Source organism: Saccopteryx leptura, chromosome 11 (assembly GCF_036850995.1).
Source record: "Saccopteryx leptura isolate mSacLep1 chromosome 11, mSacLep1_pri_phased_curated, whole genome shotgun sequence".
Lineage (NCBI taxonomy): Eukaryota > Metazoa > Chordata > Mammalia > Chiroptera > Emballonuridae > Saccopteryx > Saccopteryx leptura.
Window position 1 is genome coordinate 71306782 of NC_089513.1, and position 6381 is coordinate 71313162.

General features: G+C 40.4%; 1 pseudogene; it reads right to left on the reverse strand.

The window, feature by feature from the left end:
• Positions 1–4199: 4199 nt before the first annotated feature.
• LOC136383113 (cytotoxic granule associated RNA binding protein TIA1 pseudogene) lies at positions 4200–5077 on the reverse strand (annotated as a pseudogene).
• Positions 5078–6381: the final 1304 nt, after the last annotated feature.

Genomic DNA, 6381 nt, shown 5'->3' on the forward strand with positions numbered 1-6381 from the left:
ATGGACTTTCCTCAAAAAATTAAAAATGGAACTGCCTTTGCACCCAGTGATCCCACTTCTGGGAATTTGTCTGAAGAAACATGAAACATTAATTTGAAAGAATACATGCACCCCTATGTTCACTTCAGGGTGATTTACAACAGCCAAGATCTGGAAGCAGCCCAAGTGCCCATCAGTAGATGAGTGGATAAAAAAGCTGTGGTATATTTACACAGTGGAATACTACTCAGCTGTAAAGAAAAAAAGGAAATCTTACCTGTGCGACAGCTCAGATGGATCTGAGAGTATTATGCTAAGTGAAATAAGCCAGTCAGAGAAAGACAAACACCATATGACCTCATTTATTTCTGGAATCCAATGAACAAAATAATTTAACAAACAAAATAGAAACAGAAGCATAGATACAGAGAACAGACTGGGAGGGGGTTTGGGGGGATGGGTGAAAAAAAAGGTGAAGGCATTAAGCAAAAAATCTATGGGTGCACAATGTGATGGGCAGATGTTTTGCTGAATTGTAGGCTTGAAACCTGTATGCTTCTGTGGACCAATGTCACCCCAATAAATTCAATTTTAAAAAATTGAAAAATAAAAAATGTTGACCTAAAATATTCTGTAAAGTAAAATAGTATATATGAGCGAGAATAACGGAGAGGCGATGAGGAGCTACATAAGGAATGTCCTTTGTTAGGAGGTAATTTTTAAACTGAGACCTGAAAAATGAGAAGACAGAGTGGTAGGAGAAGGAACATTCTAGGCATGTACGGCGTGCTCCGAGGGAGGAACAGCTGGGAGAGTCTGAGGACCTGGAAGCCCCGTGTGGCTGAGCCCGGGAGACAGCGGCCTGAGACGAGGCTGGGGAGCTGGCCAGGGGCCACGTCATGCAGCGCTCCATAGAACACAGTACAGAGTCAGAATTCAATCCTAATAGTAATGGAAAGACATGATATTTTGGTATTTTTAACAGGATGTTAAAACGGGACTCTTTCTGACTCACTTGCAGCTGAAATCCCAATGACCCCCACCTTCCGAGGTGAAGTGTGGGGGACGAGTGAAGAGGTAAAGCAGTCACTAACTCAAACTGATGAGTAACAACTAAGACCAAGTAGGCTGAGGCATGAAGAAACGATTTTTTTTTTTTTTTTGGAAAGAGAGACAGACAGAGAGGAAGGGACAGAGAGATGAGAAGCATCAACTCATAGTTGCGTCACTTTTAGTTCTTTGATTGCTTCTCATATGTGCCTTAATGGGGGTGTGGGGTGCTCCAGCAGATCCAGTGACCCCTTGCTCAAGCCAGCGACCTTGGGCTTCAAGTCAGAGACCATGGAGTCATGTCTATGATCCCAAGCTCAAGCTGATGGGACCTCAATCCAATGACTGGTGTCCTTATAAGAAGGCCATGTGAGGACATAGGGCACATACAGGAACAGATCAATGTGCCTGTTTCTCTCTCTCTTTGCCTCTCACTAAAATCAATAAACAATATTAAAAAAACCATTTAGATAGTAATGTGCAAAACATAAATGAATGTGGCTCACTGTCAATAAACAGTGTATGCTTTTTTAAGGGGGTATTTTTCCTAAGTTAGAAGCGGGAGGCAGTCAGACTCTCTCATGTGCCCAACCAGGATCCACCTGGCATGCCCACAGGGGGCGATGCTCTGCTTATCTGGGGTGTTGCTCTGTCACAACCAGAGCCATTCTAGTGCCTGAGGCAGAGGCCATGGAGCCATCCTCAGCACCTGGGCCAACTTTGCTCCAGCGGAGTCTTGGCTGCGGAAGGGCAAGAGAGAGACAGAAAGGAAGGAGAGGTGGAAGGGTAGAGAAGCAGATGGGCGCTTCTCCTGTGTGCCCTGACCAGGAATTGAACCTAGGACTTCCCACATGCTGGGCTGACACTCTACCGCTGAGCCAACTGGCCAGGGCAAACAATGTATGCTTTTTTGAGACCCAATAGAAGTAGAGGTTTAATAGTAAAAGAAGATATAGTCAAACCTCTTAATAAGTGGAATCCCCAAAGTTTTATCACATGAAATTATGGTCACATTATCAAAATGTTAATTTGTTTGCTAGTTGTTATGATTTTGCTTGTTCTGATTTATGAGATGTGTAAAAATAGACCTATTATTACAAATGTGTGCCATACACTGAACTGAGAAAGTCTCAAATTATCCCAAAGTAGTTTCATTTTCTGATCTTGTATCCTGAAGAAGATACTCCCTTTACCTGGGACTCAGTTGAGAACTGCAGCCAGCTGGAGGATGGCGCCAACTACCGACTGAGTTCTATCTCCGTTCACAGTAACGATGTGGCTCACAGATAATCTAGTCTATCATTTCTGTTTTCCTCTTTATTGAATTTATGGGGGTGACATGGTGAACAGAACTGTACAGGTTTCAGGTGCTCAATTCTATAGTGCATCATCTGTTCACCCCGTCACATCTCCATCCATCACCATTTATCCCGCCTATAACCTCTTCCAGCCCCCATTACCCCCCCACCGCCACCCGGCAAGCACCACTGTGGTCCATGTCTGTGAGTTTTCTCTTCCCCCCCTTTGTCCCCAATCCCTCCACCCCTGTCACTCAGTCTCCCTCTATCATTATTTTCTGTCAATAGTTACAGCTGGCTTGGTGCACCCATTACACTGAGTTTCATTAATTTGACTACTCTTGAAAGATACTGGTAAAACAAATAAATGATGTTTGGAACACTCATGATTAAAAAACAATTATGATGCAATATATTTCTTTGGTTGATAGCTTTCATGATATTGTAGGACATAAGGGGAAAAATGTAAAATGGAATAATAAAGTAATAAATGAAAATTGTTATTTTTTATTTTTATAAATCATGAATGTATTTTATTAGAATGGATCTATATACTCTGTCTATTCAATAAATAAATATGTAATGAATTGGGGGAAAGTATTAGTTGAGTAAATTATGTTTATAGAAAACTAAAACAGTCCATAAAAGGCATTAAGCTGTCATTCTGTGTTCTATCACCCTCTGCTGGTCAGTGAGAAAATTACAGTTAGCCTTTCCCCCACTGCAAAATGGATTTCTTTCATAAAAACTAAAAAAATGTTTTTGTTCATTTGCTAAATCAAAAACAAAAATATGCTCATGAATAAAAAATTATACCGAAAATAAATACTTCATAAGTCATCTGTTTGTGCCTCTCTCCGCCATTTGCTGGGAGCTACTCAATGGAAGTCAGAGACTCAGTTATCTTCTTCGTATCTCTAGTAGCCAGCATACGGCTTTGGCACAATATATATTTATATATACACTCAGTAAATATTGGATAAATGATGTGTTGAGGCCATTTGTGTATTATAACAGTCTTCATTTATCGTTAGTTTGTAAAGTTCTTTTGTTTCATAAATATTCCTATGTGGATTTATATAAAATTAGTAGAATAGTTATTTTCAACATATTTCATATAAAATGCTCAAGTTATTTTAACTTCAATATATTTTCACAGTTTCAACCCTATGTTCATAGTCAGTTTTATTTACTTTAAAACCCTTCTTCACTATGGAAAACTTTAGGGAAGTGTAAATAATAGCTTATAATTACTGAGCATCTCTTTGTTACTATTTTTCTAAGTACCATATATACATATATAAAATCTCCCTCAATCCTCACAAGCCTTTAGAGACAAAGTCTATTACTATTTGCTTCACTTTAAAGGTAAGGAAATTGTTGAATAGTGAGGTTAAGTAACTTCCAGACTCTGCACAGTTTTGGTTTTTCATTTTTTAAAAACATCTTCATATTACATGTTTTAAATGGTATCATGAATGCAAACTAAAATAGAACTGCACTACTTTAGTGGAAAAAAGTTCAACATTGTGCAATTTTCTGCCTCTTAATTTAAAAAAAGTGGCAGCAATCCCTGCATTTGTATTTGAAACAAGGATTTGAGAAACTTTATTAAAAAAGGTAATGAAGGCAAAAATTGGCAGACATCCAGCATCTTGTTTCTTTTTAAAACAATATGGATGGTAAGTAATTTCATGATTAAAAAACGAACCTTTTAAATAAATATTGTATCTGACATATGCACTGACTGATTTGATAAATCTTTAAGTAAATAACGGCTTTACTATACTCCCTGTAGCCTCAAAGCCACTGGCTTTAGGTTCTGGAGTCCTTTTTCATTGAGTTTCATACCCTGCCACTCGATACCCTTTTTCATTGAGTTTCATACCCTGCCACTCGATACCCTGCAGGCTGATTAGGCAACATGCTGCCATTCTGTCCTGGAGGTGGCTGCACTCCGTAATTTGGTCCCATCCATGGTGCAGAAGACTGTGTCTGACTGTTGTACGGGATTTATCATATCAAGAATTTCTTTGTCCCAATAGCATTTCACAACATGACCTTCAATGGTAGTTCCATTAACAGAAACAATTGCATGTGCTGCACTTTTGTGGGAGTTGAATCGAACAAATGAATATCCTTTATCTGGAAAGACTCGAATTTCCATTATTTGTCCAAATGGCAAAAAAGTTTGACGCATAAGTTGTTCTGTTAGCCCAGAAGTGGCGCCTCCACAGTACCCGGTACAGTTACTAGGACTGAACTGATTTACAACCTCATCATATGACAGCTGTTTGGTGTTTGACTCATATGTACTCTTTGGATCTGGAGGCTTTCGGGTTGCCCAGTTAGTTCTTATTTGTCTTCCACCAAGCCACTGGCCACCCATCTGCTGAATGGCGTTTTCCACATCCCATTTGTTGAAAAAGGAGACAAAGCCATATCCCTTAGATTTTCCTGTTGCCATGTCTTTTGCCACTTGGGCATCTGATATTCTTCCAAATGGTGCAAATGCAGCTTTTATATCTTCAGTTGTAATTTCTGGACTGAGATCACCAACAATGACATGGAAATGATCTTGTGAACGCTGTGTGCTGACAACGGTACTACTGCTTGTATCTTTTGACAGCTGGGGGTTGTTGCCCAATTCACTTTGACTTCCTTACCCATTTTCTTCCGCCCATTCATAGCAGCTAATGCTGCAGCTGCATGACGATGCTCATAAAACTCCACAAAACAATATGGATCATTTCCAGCTGTATCCATAATCATTTTGCAGTTTTTACAAGGTCCAATCTGGCTAAAGAGCTGGAGAATCAGAGCTTCTGTCATATCTCTGGATAGGTTACCAACATATAGCCTTGGGCATCTCATCTTTCATGGCTGCTGCTGTCGCTGCAGCACCTTTAGGTCCAACTCCCTACCTTTTACTACGTCCCGGGACGGGACGTTTGAGCGGCTCTAGCTGCAGAATAGCGGGGTTTCTCGGCTGACCAGAGGTTACTACGCCTCCTTCTTCGCCAGCAATTACACAAAACCCGCCGACCCAGCGTGAACAATGAAGCCCCAATTCGAGATGGCGGTGAGCCGGGAGCCTAGGAGCAGCCAGAGCAAGAAATTCTTTATTCTATGAATTACTTAGTCATGACTTTTGCCCATTTTCAAGCTGGATTGGTTATCTTTTTCTTAATGGCTTGTGGGTGTTCTTTCTAAATTGTGGTTACTAACTGTATGTTGGTTACATGCACTGCAAATGTACTCTTCTAGCTTGTTGCTTATTTTTAAATTCATTTTTTAGTGTTTTTTTTTTTTTTTTAGGTGTCATTTTAGGAAATTCGCTCTTAGCAAGCAATGTATTTCACTATCTTTCTTCAAGTTCTTAATTTCATCCAGGGATTTGAGAAATTCTCTGAGGGGAAGAAGCTGTTGCAGCGGACCTTGAGCATTCTCAAGATCAGCTTAATTGCTGTTATTTCACGTTAATGGACTTCCTTGGGGGAGTACTGCTTGAACTGAGAACTGCAGGCTGAAGTGGGGTTAAATAAGCTAGCGTGGGGGCGGTGACTTCCAGGCAAAGGGCAAAGCCTGGGCCATCTGAGCGGCTGAAAGCAGGTGTGTAGCTGGAGCTCGGAAAGCAAAGGAGTGGGACAAGTGAGGAGGGAGGAGGAGATGCAGGCCAGTCCACACTGTTTCTAAGTATAACGGGATATTACTGAAGCAGGAGAGTAATATAATCAGATTTGCTTTCTTCAAACTTCTCCCTGTTTAAAAGATGGAGAAAAAGTTTAAGTGATTATAGTAAAGGGCTGCTAAAATGGTCTCAGAAAGAATCGATGGTAGTTTGCCTTGACCGGTAGCTCAGTTGGTTATAGCATCGACCTCCTATGCCAAGGTTGCAGGTTTGATCTCTGGTCAGGGCACATACAAGAATCAACCAACGAGTGCATAAATGAGTGGAATAATGCCTCAATGAACATAGGTGAACATATATCTTCATGAATAAATATTTTCAAAAATTTTGAGTAGATACCCAGGAGAAGGATTGCTGGGTCAT